This window comes from Babylonia areolata, chromosome 1 (genome assembly GCF_041734735.1).
Source record: "Babylonia areolata isolate BAREFJ2019XMU chromosome 1, ASM4173473v1, whole genome shotgun sequence".
NCBI classification, from domain to species: Eukaryota; Metazoa; Mollusca; class Gastropoda; order Neogastropoda; family Buccinidae; genus Babylonia; species Babylonia areolata.
This window is the reverse complement of record NC_134876.1, coordinates 97,337,986-97,352,985: the sequence shown is the minus strand read 5'-3', so window position 1 is coordinate 97,352,985 and position 15,000 is coordinate 97,337,986.

Here is a 15,000-nt window from a genome sequence, read left to right as displayed (position 1 = left end):
CTGGGGATGGAATCCAATACAATACAGTGACACTTTAGGAGTGACGGAAGCTGAGCTCTGGGGATGGAATCCAATACAATACAGTGACACTTTAGGAGTGACGGAAGCTGAGCTCTGGGGATGGAATCCAATACAATACAGTGACACTTTAGGAGTGACGGAAGCTGAGCTCTGGGGATGGAATCCAATACAATACAGTGACACTTTAGGAGTGACGGAAGCTGAGCTCTCGGGATGGAATTCAATACAGTGACACTTTAGGAGTGACGGGAGCTGACCTCTGAATCCAATACAATACAGTGACACTTTAGGAGTGACGTGAGCTAAGCTCTGGGGATGGAATCCAATCCAATACAGTGACACTTTAGGAGTGACGGGAGCTGACCTCTGGGGATGGAATCCAATACAATACAGTGACACTTTAGGAGTGACGGAAGCTGAGCTCTGGGGATGGAATCCAATACAATACAGTGACACTTTAGGAGTGACGGAAGCTGACCTCTGGGGATGGAATCCAATACAATACAGTGACACTTTAGGAGTGACCGGAGCTGAGCTCTGGGGATGGAATCCAATACAATACAGTGACACTTTAGGAGTGACGGAAGCTGAGCTCTGGGGATGGAATCCAATACAATACAGTGACACTTTAGGAGTGACGGAAGCTGAGCTCTGGGGATGGAATCCAATACAATACAGTGACACTTTAGGAGTGACGTGAGCTGAGCTCTGGGGATGGAATCCAATAGAATACAGTGACACTTTAGGAGTGACGGAAGCTGAGCTCTGGGGATGGAATCCAATACAATACAGTGACACTTTAGGAGTGACGTGAGCTGAGCTCTGGGGATGGAATCCAATAGAATACAGTGACACTTTAGGAGTGACGTGAGCTGAGCTCTCGGGATGGAATCCAATAGAATACAGTGACACTTTAGGAGTGACGTGAGCTGAGCTCTGGGGATGGAATCCAATACAATACAGTGACACTTTAGGAGTGACGGGAGCTGAGCTCTGGGGATGGAATCCAATACAATACAGTGACACTTTAGGAGTGACGTGAGCTGAGCTCTGGGGATGGAATCCAATACAGTGACACTTTAGGAGTGACGGGAGCTGAGCTCTGGGGATGGAATCCAATACAATACAGTGACACTTTAGGAGTGACGGAAGCTGAGCTCTGGGGATGGAATCCAATACAGTGACACTTTAGGAGTGACGTGAGCTGAGCTCTGGGGATGGAATCCAATCCAATACAGTGACACTTTAGGAGTGACGGGAGCTGAGCTCTGGGGATGGAATCCAATACAATACAGTGACACTTTAGGAGTGACGGAAGCTGAGCTCTGGGGATGGAATCCAATACAGTGACACTTTAGGAGTGACGTGAGCTGAGCTCTGGGGATGGAATCCAATCCAATACAGTGACACTTTAGGAGTGACGGAAGCTGAGCTCTGGGGATGGAATCCAATACAATACAGTGACACTTTAGGAGTGACGGAAGCTGAGCTCTGAATCCAATCCAATACAGTGACACTTTAGGAGTGACGGGAGCTGACCTCTGGGGATGGAATCCAATACAATACAGTGACACTTTAGGAGTGACGGGAGCTGAGCTCTCGGGATGGAATCCAATAGAATACAGTGACACTTTAGGAGTGACGGAAGCTGAGCTCTGGGGATGGAATCCAATACAATACAGTGACACTTCAGGAGTGACGGAAGCTGAGCTCTGAATCCAATACAATACAGTGACACTTTAGGAGTGACGTGAGCTGAGCTCTGGGGATGGAATCCAATACAACACAGTGACACTTTAGGAGTGACGGGAGCTGAGCTCTGGGGATGGAATCCAATACAATACAGTGACACTTTAGGAGTGACGGGAGCTGAGCTCTGGGGATGGAATCCAATACAATACAGTGACACTTTAGGAGTGACCGGAGCTGATCTCTGGGGATGGAATCCAATCCAATACAGTGACACTTTAGGGGTGACGTGAACTGAACTTTGGGGATGGAATCCAATCCAATACAGTGACACTTTAGGAGTGACGTGAACTGAACTTTGGGGATGGAATCCAATAGAATACAGTGACACTTTAGGAGTGACGTGAGCTGAGCTCTGGGGATGGAATCCAATACAATACAGTGACACTTTAGGAGTGACGGGAGCTGAGCTCTGAATCCAATACAATACAGTGACACTTTAGGAGTGACGTGAGCCGAGCTCTGGGGATGGAATCCAATAGAATACAGTGACACTTTAGGAGTGACGTGAGCTGAGCTCTGGGGATGGAATCCAGTACAATACAGTGACACTTTAGGAGTGACGTGAGCTGAGCTCTGGGGATGGAATCCAATACAATACAGTGACACTTTAGGAGTGACGGAAGCTGAGCTCTGAATCCAATCCAATACAGTGACACTTTAGGAGTGACGGGAGCTGAGCTCTGGGGATGGAATCCAATACAATACAGTGACACTTTAGGAGTGACGGGAGCTGAGCTCTGGGGATGGAATCCAATAGAATACAGTGACACTTTAGGAGTGACGGGAGCTGAGCTCTGGGGATGGAATCCAATAGAATACAGTGACACTTTAGGAGTGACGGGAGCTGAGCTCTGGGGATGGAATCCAATACAATACAGTGACACTTTAGGAGTGACGGAAGCTGAGCTCTCGGGATGGAATCCAATACAATACAGTGACACTTTAGGAGTGACCGGAGCTGATCTCTGGGGATGGAATCCAATCCAATACAGTGACACTTTAGGGGTGACGTGAACTGAACTTTGGGGATGGAATCCAATCCAATACAGTGACACTTTAGGAGTGACGTGAACTGAACTTTGGGGATGGAATCCAATAGAATACAGTGACACTTTAGGAGTGACGTGAGCTGAGCTCTGGGGATGGAATCCAATACAATACAGTGACACTTTAGGAGTGACGTGAGCCGAGCTCTGGGGATGGAATCCAATAGAATACAGTGACACTTTAGGAGTGACGTGAGCTGAGCTCTGGGGATGGAATCCAGTACAATACAGTGACACTTTAGGAGTGACGGGAGCTGAGCTCTGGGGATGGAATCCAATAGAATACAGTGACACTTTAGGAGTGACGTGAGCTGACCTCTGGGGATGGAATCCAATACAATACAGTGACACTTTAGGAGTGACGTGAGCTGACATCTCTGGGAGGAATCCAATACAATACAGTGACACTTTAGGAGTGACGGAAGCTGAGCTCTCGGGATGGAATCCAATACAATACAGTGACACTTTAGGAGTGACGGGAGCTGAGCTCTCGGGATGGAATCCAATACAATACAGTGACACTTTAGAAGTGACGGGAGCTGAGCTCTGGGGATGGAATCCAATACAATACAGTGACACTTTAGGAGTGACGGGAGCTGAGCTCTGGGGATGGAATCCAATAGAATACAGTGACACTTTAGGAGTGACGGGAGCTGAGCTCTGGGGATGGAATCCAATACAATACAGTGACACTTTAGGAGTGACGGAAGCTGAGCTCTCGGGATGGAATTCAATACAGTGACACTTTAGGAGTGACGGAAGCTGAGCTCTGGGGATGGAATTCAATACAGTGACACTTTAGGAGTGACGGGAGCTGACCTCTGAATCCAATACAATACAGTGACACTTTAGGAGTGACGGAAGCTGAGCTCTGGGGATGGAATCCAATACAATACAGTGACACTTTAGGAGTGACGGGAGCTGAGCTCTGGGGATGGAATCCAATACAGTGACACTTTAGGAGTGACGGGAGCTGACCTCTGAATCCAATACAATACAGTGACACTTTAGGAGTGACGGGAGTTGAGCTCTGAATCCAATACAATACAGTGACACTTTAGGAGTGACGTGAGCTGAGCTCTGGGGATGGAATCCAATACAATACAGTGACACTTTAGGAGTGACGGAAGCTGAGCTCTGGGGATGGAATCCAATACAATACAGTGACACTTTAGGAGTGACGGAAGCTGAGCTCTCGGGATGGAATCCAATACAATACAGTGACACTTTAGGAGTGACGGGAGCTAAGCTCTGGGGATGGAATCCAATCCAATACAGTGACACTTTAGGAGTGACGGAAGCTGAGCTCTCGGGATGGAATCCAATACAATACAGTGACACTTTAGGAGTGACGGAAGCTGAGCTCTGAATCCAATACAATACAGTGACACTTTAGGAGTGACGGAAGTTGAGCTCTGGGGATGGAATCCAATACAATACAGTGACACTTTAGGAGTGACGGAAGCTGAGCTCTGGGGATGGAATCCAATACAATACAGTGACACTTTAGGAGTGACGGAAGCTGAGCTCTGAATCCAATACAATTCAGTGACACTTTAGGAGTGACGGAAGCTGAGCTCTGGGGATGGAATCCAATACAATACAGTGACACTTTAGGAGTGACGGAAGTTGAGCTCTGGGGATGGAATCCAATACAATACAGTGACACTTTAGGAGTGACGGAAGCTGAGCTCTGGGGATGGAATCCAGTACAATACAGTGACACTTTAGGAGTGACGTGAACTGACCTTTCGGGATGGAATCCAATACAATACAGTGACACTTTAGGAGTGACGTGAGCTGACCTCTGGGGATGGAATCCAATACAATACAGTGACACTTTAGGAGTGACGGGAGCTGAGCTCTGGGGATGGAATCCAATACAATACAGTGACACTTTAGGAGTGACGGGAGCTGAGCTCTGGGGATGGAATCCAATACAATACAGTGACACTTTAGGAGTGACGGAAGCTGAGCTCTGGGGATGGAATCCAATACAATACAGTGACACTTTAGGAGTGACGGAAGCTGAGCTCAGAATCCAATACAATACAGTGACACTTTAGGAGTGACGTGAGCTGACCTCTGGGGATGGAATCCAATACAATACAGTGACACTTTAGGAGTGACGGGAGCTGAGCTCTGGGGATGGAATCCAATACAATACAGTGACACTTTAGGAGTGACGGAAGCTGAGCTCTCGGGATGGAATCCAACACTCGCCAGCGTTTTCTCCTGTTCCACTCTGGAGGCATGCTGTAGCAAAGAGGAGCACAACACTACACAGCACCACACAACACAGCACAACACAACACAGCACAGCACAGCACAGCACAGCACAACATAGCACCACACAGCACAGCACAGCACAGCACAACACAGCACAGCACAGCACAGCACAGCACGGCACAGCACAACACAACACAGCACACACAGCACAGCACAGCACAGCACAACACAGCACCACACAGCACAGCACATCACAACACAGCACAGCACAGCACAGCACAACACAACACAACACAGCACAATACAACGCAAAGCAACCCAACCCAACGCAGCGCATTCCAATGCACAACACAACACAACGTAACGCAACGCAACACAACCGAACGCAACCCAACCCATTGCAACGCATTCCAATGCAATGCAATGCAATGCAATGCCACACACACATATACACACTTAACTGCAAGTGCAAAAAACAAAACAAAAACAAACAAACAAAAAACAAAAACAAACAAACAAAAAACTGCTTGACTTTGGCTAACATTTTAAGTGGTATGCTTTTTGATGCTTTTTAAGAGTACGAGAGAGGACGTCTTTTCAAACTATCTCAGGCATCGAATTTCAAACAGAAGACATCTTGACACAGATCTCAGTTGTCGGAAAGTGTTGTGAAAGCGAAGAAGTTTAGATATGTACGGAAGTTTATATTAGAGCGCAGTTTGTGATGGATATGTTCCTGGTCATAAAACCAATGGAGTCCCCTTGATTCGGGCTTGACATGTTCAAACTCATTGACTCTCGCAACAAGGTTCCCCGCAGCAATTTTCTCTCCATGAAGAGTGCAGTGAAGACTGCTGCAATAATCCAGTTTTGACAGAACGAGAGAGACAGCCATACTGCAAGCTTTTTCACAGATTTGGTGTAGACGAGCTTTAGACAGGATCAGAAAAAGCAGCGGAGCAAGCACCATCCCCTGTGGAACACCGCACCAGAGAGGAGCTTCAACAGACAGGAACTGACCATTAAAACTTGCTGGGATCAGGAAAGCAAATCTGATGAGAATCAACCAAGACCTGTTCCTTCAAGACCTATTCTTTTGCAGTCTGTGGATGAGCAATGTGTGATCAGTTGTGTCAAAGGCGGCACTCAAGTCTAGCAGGACAAGAACTGCGTTGTTCCCACCGTCAATCATCATCAAATCATTCACTCTGTGAACAAAAGCTGTTTCAGTGCTCTGGCCACATCTGTATGCGAACTGAAATCTAACATGTACGGTAAACTGCATTCGGATATGCCTGCAATTGTTCAAGAGCCCTCTCAAGGATCTGAGAAAAATGAGGCATGTACGATTAAGGGACGGCAGTTTTCTCATCAAGAACGAGACTGTGCTTTTATTCATTTCATTGTTTTGAAGAGGCTTCACGACAGCTTCCTTTCTGTTTATCCTTCTTTCTTCCTTCCTTTCCTTTTCTTTCTAATATCTTTCTTTCTTTCCATTTTCCTACCTTCATCCCTTTCTTTCTTTCCCTCTTTAAAAAAAGAAATCCAGACAATACAAAATAAAAATATTTATATAACATGGGACAGGCTCTCAATGCCTAAACAGCGTGTTAGGTTTATGAATGGGTCAGGCATCTGCTGCCTTTTTGTTTCAAAATCTGTTCATTTTGAAATGAAACACAGTTGTATAAAGCAGATACGGTGTGGCTTTTATGCACCAGTCTACAGGCTTTGACACCTCCTGGAAACTGAATTTTTTGGTTTTGTTTTGTTTTGTTTCTTTCTTTCTATTTATCTTTTTATTTTTATTTTTTATATTAATGTCAAACAATGCAGGAAATACTTTTTAAAGTTCACGCAAACCTAGGGTAGGTCCTCAAGGCCCGGTTTATTCATAGGTAAGGAAACTGCTCCCTTTTGTATTTTAAAGTTTATTTCTTAAAGAAAAGGCAAACGTAAAGTAGCCTATAAGGATCAGTACACACGCTTTGACACCTTCAAACTAAAAATGCACCTACAATGCGATCATACGGGGCACCTTGCTTCTTACCATTATACAGGGCACCTTGCTTCTCACCATGATACAGGGCACCTTGCTTCTCACCATGATACAGGGCACCTTGCTTCTCACCATGATACAGGGCACCTAGCTTCTCACCATGATACAGGGCACCTTGCTTCTCATCATGATACAGGGCACCTTGCTTCTCACCATTATACAGGGCACCTTGCTTCTGATGCTACAGGACACCTTGCTTCTCACCATGATACAGGGCACCTTGCTTTTCACCATGATACAGGACACCTTGCTTCTGATGATACAGGGCACCTTGCTTCTGATGATAGAGGACACCTTGCTTCTCACCATGATACAGGACACCTTGCTTCTCACCATGATACAGGGCACCTTGCTTCTTACCATGATACAGGACACCTTGCTTCTGATGATACAGGGCACCTTGCTTCTCACCATTATACAGGACACCTTGCTTCTCACCATGATACAGGACACCTTGCTTGTCACCATGATACAGGGCACCTTGCTTCTGATGATACAGGGCACCTTGCTTCTCACCATGATACAGGGCACCTTGGTTCTCACATGATACAGGGCACCTTGCTTCTCACATGATACAGGACACCTTCTCACCATGATACAGGGCACATTGCTTCTCACCATGATACAGGACATCTTGCTTCTCACATGATACAGGGCACCTTGCTTCTCACCATGATACAGGACACCTTGCTTCTGATGATACAGGACATCTTGCTTCTCACCATGATACAGGGCACCTTGCTTCTGATGATACAGGACACCTTGCTTGTCACCATGATACAGGGCACCTTGCTTCTGATGATACAGGGCACCTTGCTTCTCACCATGATACAGGGCACATTGCTTCTCACCATGATACAGGACATCTTGCTTCTCACATGATACAGGGCACCTTGCTTCTCACCATGATACAGGACACCTTGCTTCTGATGATACAGGACATCTTGCTTCTCACCATGATACAGGACATCTTGCTTCTGATGATACAGGACACCTTGCTTCTCACCATGATACAGGACATCTTGCTTCTGATGATATAGGGCACCTTGCTTCTCACCATGATACGGGGCACCTTGCTTCTCACCATGATACAGGACACCTTGCTTCTGATGATACAGGGCACCTTGCTTCTGACGATACAGGACACCTTGCTTCTGATGATACAGGGCACCTTGCTTCTCACCATGATACAGGACACCTTGCTTCTCACCATGATACAGGACACCTTGCTTCTGATGATACAGGGCACCTTGCTTCTGATGATACAGGACACCTTGCTTCTCACCATGATACAGGACACCTTGCTTCTCACCATGACACAGGAAAATTTGCTTCTCATCATGATACAGGGCATCTTGCTTCTCATCATGATACAGGACACCTTGATTCTCACCATGATACAGGACACCTTGCTTCTGATGATAGAGGACACCTTGCTTCTCACCATGATACAGGACACCATGCTTCTCACCATGATACAGGACACCATGCTTCTCACCATGATACAGGGCACCTTGCTTCTCACCATGATACAGGACATCTTGCTTGCTTCTCACCATGATACAGGACACCTTGATTCTCACCATGATACAGGGCACCTTGCTTCTCACCATGATACAGGACATCTTGCTTGCTTCTCACCATGATACAGGACACCTTGATTCTCACCATGATACAGGGCACCTTGCTTCTCACCATGATACAGGACATCTTGCTTGCTTCTCACCATGATACAGGACACCTTGATTCTCACCATGATACAGGGCACCTTGCTTCTCACCATGATACAGGACGCCTTGCTTCTAGCCATGATACAGGACACCTTGCTTCTTACCGTGATACAGGACACCTTGCTTCTCACCATGATACAGGGCACTTTGCTTCTTACCATGATACAGGACACCTTGATTCTCACCATGATACAGGGCACCTTGCTTCTCACCATGACACAGGACGCCTTGCTTCTAGCCATGATACAGGACACCTTGCTTCTTACCGTGATACAGGACGCCTTGCTTCTAGCCATGATACAGGACACCTTGCTTCTTACCGTGATACAGGACACCTTGCTTCTCACCATGATACAGGGCACCTTGCTTCTTACCATGATACAGGACATCTTGCTTGCTTCTCACCATGATACAGGGCACCTTGCTTCTTACCATGATACAGGACATCTTACTTGCTTCTCACCATGATACAGGACATCTTGCTTGCTTCTCACGCTCACATACTCTCTGACGCAGATCTTCCTTGGAAAGTTCAAGTTCGTCGACAACAATTTTGTGATGACATTTTGACGTTGACAAGTGTGCCTGGAGAGGGGAGGCAATAATCATCATGATGGCCGGGAGAAGAGTTATAAAACGTTTCAGAGCTGCTATAACTGCTCCCCTTCCCATCCTCCTGGCCGGGCCTGCCCCTCGGCTTGGCCGGGGCGATAAAATATTGAGGGCAGATGTATTGCCTGTCAAATTTTGATAATTTTGTTGAGTCTCCCGCCCCCCCCCCCCGGCCCCCCTTCACCCACCGAGACTCTCTCTCCACCCCACTCCCTCTCTCCTATATACTGCTTTCCTACTCTCTCTTCATGTGTGTGTGTGTGTGTGTGTGTGTGTGTGTGTGTGTGAGAGAGAGAGAGATACATATATATATATATATATATGTAAATATATGTGTGTGTGATATGTATGTATGTGTGTGTGTGTGTGTGTGTGTGTGTGTGTGTGTGTGTGTGTGTGTGTGTGTGTGATATGTGTGTGTGTGTGTGTGTGTGTGTGATATGTGTGTGTGTGTGATATGTGTGTGTGATACGTGTGTGTGTGTGATATGTGTGTGTGTGTGTGTGTGTGTGTGTGTGTGATATGTGTGTGTGTGTGTGTGTGTGTGTGATATGTGTGTGTGTGTGTGTGTGTGTGTGTGTGATATGTGTGTGTGTGTGTGTGTGTGTGTGATACGTGTGTGTGTGTGTGTGTGTGTGTGATACGTGTGTGTGTGTGCGTGTGTGTGTGTGTGTGTGTGTGATACGTGTGTGTGTGTGTGTGTGCGTGCGTGTGTGTGTGTGTGTGTGTGTGTGATACGTGTGTGTGTGTGTGTGTGTGTGTGTGATATGTGTGTGTGTGTGATATGTGTGTGTGTGTGTGTGTGTTTGTGTGTGTGTGTGATATGTGTGTGTGTGTGTGATATGTGTGTGTGTGTGTGTGTGTGTGTGTGTGTGATATGTGTGTGTGATATGTGTGTGTGTGATATATGTAAATATATGTGTGTGTGATATGTATGTGTGTGTGTGTGTGTGTGTGTGTGTGTGTGTGTGTGATATGTGTGTGTGTGTGTGTGTGTGTGTGTGTGTGTGTGATATGTGTGTGTGTGATATGTGTGTGTGTGTGTGATACGTGTGTGTGTGTGTGTGTGTGTGTGTGTGTGTGTGATATGTGTGTGTGTGTGTGTGTGTGTGCGTGTGTGATACGTGTGTGTGTGTGTGTGTGTGTGTGTGTGTGTGTGTGTGTGTGTGTGTAGCGCTGCAGTGGTGGCGATACGGTGCGTTCACGGGCTCGTGTTTGTTTTGCATTGCATTGAATCATATTGTATTGTATGTAAGATTGATAACAAAAAGGGGAAAAAAGACAAAAAAGACTGTGATACAGTGTAAGGTGAGTGAAGAGCCTGTGGATACATAGTTCACAGAGAGAGAATTCTTTATTTTCGAGGATGATAGATAAGCACTGGCGCGCTTTTTTACATCCAGTTCTCGCCCTGAACAGGGTCTACACTACACAGTACTGCGTAGAGTCATAAGCATGGTAATAATAAGATATAAAAAAAAAGAGAAACACACACACACACACACACACACACACACACACACACACACACTCACACAGAGATAGACAGGCAGACAGACAGACACTCACACAGAGACAGACAGGCAGACAGACAGATAGACACACACACACACTCACACAGAGACAGACAGGCAGACAGACAGACAGACACACACACACACTCACACAGAGACAGACAGACAGGCAGACAGACAGACAGACACACACACACACACACTCACACAGACAGACAGACAGGCAGACACACACACACACACACACACACACACACACACACACACACACACACACACACACACACACACACACACAGAGCTCAAAAGGAACCAGCGGGAAAAAAAAAGGAAAAAAGAGAAAAGACAAAAAGCCATCAGCGTCAGACAGAAAGATTGAAGAGAAGAACAACAGAAGGTGCTGACAATTTATGCCATCAACGCCCATCAGGAAAAGAAAAAAAAAAAACGAGGAAAACTTCCTGAGAAAGAGAGCACAAGTGAATGGTACTACCTACTACCTGGATGGACGGGCAAGGGGAAGGAGGGGGGGGAGGGGGGGGGGGAGGGGGGGGGGGGGGTGTTTCAGAATGACTGAGGGAGGGTGGGAGATATTCAGACCATTGTGTGTGTGTGTGTGTGTGTGTGTGTGTGTGTGTGTGTGTGTGTGTGTGTGAATAGAATAGAATAGAATACTTTTTATTGTCATAAAACCTTAAAGTTTATAAGACACAATGAAACATAAACATGAGCATATTAAGAAGAGAAACATTCATGAACAAATTTCGCCAGCCTTGGCTGTATTTCTGTTAGAAGGATCAATTCACTAGGCTTTGCATTTGGACGACATATATCGAGTAGGAATCTGTGTCTGTAAGTATTGTACTTTACACAATTGTCTAAAAGGTGAATCTCATCTTCTAAACTGTTACAAGTATCACACAGTCTTTGTTCTTTCGGTGTATTTTTATATCTTCCCTGTTCGATTTGTAAGTCATGGGCGCTGTGTGTGTGTGTGTACCGTGACGGGGGCTAGGGAGGGGGTGGGGGTGGGGTCCGGAAGGATACGTCAGTGATGCAGGTGAAGAGAGAGAGAGGAGTAGAGAGGGGTTGAGAGCGAGAGACAGACAAAGACAGAGACAGAGAGTTTCACTCCAAATTGTGCGGACTGATCCATAATTACAATGTTTTTAAAAGCGAATATGTGAAATGCTTTTATTTGAGAACATATGTTTATTACTCTTGTTTAATCAAGTAATTTCGCATGTGTGGGGTGTGTGGGTGGGTGGGTGGGTGCGGGTGTGTGCTGATTATCTGGTTGAGGTTTTCCGCAATTTATCTTTATTCTTATCTGATCTGTCTATTATAATCAATGTGCAGTATAGTAGGCTATGCTTATAATTATATTCAAATAATGTTTCTTAATTCTTTCTGTTTTTACATTAAGAATACTAGTTATTACCTGCAGTGTGTGGATGTATGTATGAAACGGTGTATGTGATATTTTTTACATTTGTATCTTCGTAATATTCGTAAAAGCTGTTGTTGACTTTTACAGTTATGGTCCCCATGTTGTTTACTTGTCTATGTTGTGATAATGCACCTGACCAAATTTCTCCAGTTGGAGATAAAGTTATTCTTATCTTATCTTATTCGCCATCTCACATTTGCCAAAAATAATAAAAACGGTTGCCTGTCTTGCGAATAAACCAAACACGCTAGTCACGTGTTGAGAGATATAGATAGATAGACAGATAGACAGACAGAAACAGACAGACAGACAGACAAGCCGAGAGATGGAAAGACAAAAGAAAAGGACGCTGTAAGGTGTGAACAGAAGAAAGGGAACAAAACGAATCAAAGCTGTTCAGGTAATTCAGTGGTATTCTTTCATTCATGATTGTCTGCTTCAAACCACACACACACACACACACACACACACACACACACACACACACACACACAGACACAGGTACAGACACAGGCACACACACACACACACAGACACAGACACACACAGGCACACAGACACACAGACACACAGACACAGACACACACACACACAGACACACACACACACACACACACATTCACGAACACAGACACACACACAAACGCGCGCGCACACACACACACACACACACACACACACACACACACACACACACACACACACACACACACACACACACACACTATTTTGGCTCAATTCGAACGCTCGTCAACGGATGATAAATGAAATGAAAATAAATACAAGAAAACCCGATACACTCTTCCTTGACACACACACACACACACATCATTCGTTACGTCGAAGGCAGACATTCAGGAAGAAAACTCAACATGTTGAGACACAAGTTAGATACAGATAAATGAATAAACCACACAGCCTTCCTTGATCGCGCGCCGCACACACACCCCTTCCTTGATCGCGCCGTAGGTATACATACAGTGTGTCAGTCAACATCAGCATCTAACAGAAAAGTATTCTTCCCGCCCTCCTTCCCCCTTTCCAAACAGACCCCTCCCATCTCTATCTGTCTGTCTAGACCCACTGTCATCCTCCTCCCCCCCCCTTCCCTCTAACGCCTCCCCCCCTCCCCCTCCTCCGTCCACACACACACACACACACTCCATCCCTGCACTGTTTCACCCGCCTTTGTGACCTCCATCTCTCATGGCGACTGAAATTCATTCCACAGTTTCACTGACCCGTCCTGACTTCTTTGTGTGTGTGTGTGTGTGTGTGTGTGTGTGTGTGTGTGTGTGTGTGTGTGTGTGTGTGTGTGTGTGTGTGTGTGTGTGTGTGTGGTCAGTCTCTCCATCTCTCTTTTTCTTCCATTAATATCATGATCACGATGAAAATGATGATGATGATCATCATTTTTTGTCCTCACCACCACCACCACCACCACTGGTGCAATAGCCGAGTGGTTAAAGCGCTGGACTTTCAATCTGAGGGTCCTGGGTTCGAATCTCGGTGCACCTGGTGGGTAAAGGGTGGAGATTTTTCCGATCTCCCAGGTCAACATATGTGCAGACCTGCTAGTGCCTGAACCCCCTTCGTGTGTATGCGCACGCAGAAGATCAAATACGCACGTTAAAGATCCTGTAATCCATGTCAGCGTTCGGTGGGTTATAGAAACAAGAATATACCCAGCATGCACACCCCCGAAAACGGAGTATGGCTGCCTACATGGCGGGGTAAATAAATAAAAACGGTCATACACGTAAAATGTTTCATGTCTGTCTGAGTGTGTATGCGTGTGCGTCTGAAATCTGACTGAATGACACAGGAAACGAATGACGAGCGCCCAGTGGCAGCCGTCAGTCGGCTCTACCCAGGCTGTGGTGCAAAAGTCCCCGTGTATGTAAAGCGCTTAGAGCTTGGTCTCTGACCGAGGATAGACGCTATATAAGTATCCACATCAATCAATCAATCATAACCATTACAGACAGTCAGTGTCAGGTACTCGTTGTCAACTCTTTTCAAAAACTACAGAAAACAAACAACGAAAACAACAACACACGCAATAGTGACAGACAAAAAAACCCACCTGCCTGCCTGCCTGCCTGTCCCACACCACTCACCGTATGCTAACTGGCATGCCACACCACACACCTGTCCACAACTTCACCCCGACCGCATTCAGACAACCAGGACTTCCCCCCTGGAACGCCAGAAGAACAATCAGGACTTCATCTTTTACAACGCCAGAAGAACAACCAGGACTTCCCCCTAGGAACGCCAGAAGAACAGCCAAGACGTCCCCCTTAGAACGCCAGAACAACCAGGACTTCCCCCCTTGAAACGCCAAGAGAACAACTAGGACTTTCCCTTAAAACGCCAGAAGAACAGCCAGGACTTCCACCTTGTAACACCAGAAGAACAGCCAGGACTCCCCCCCCCCCGGAACGCCAGAAGAACAGCCAGGGTTCCTCCCACCCCCCGGAACGCCAGAAGAACAGCCAGGACTTCCCGCCCCCCCCCTCCCCGGAACGCCAGAAGAACAGCCAGGACTTCCACCTTGTAACGCCAGAAGAACAGCCAGGACTTC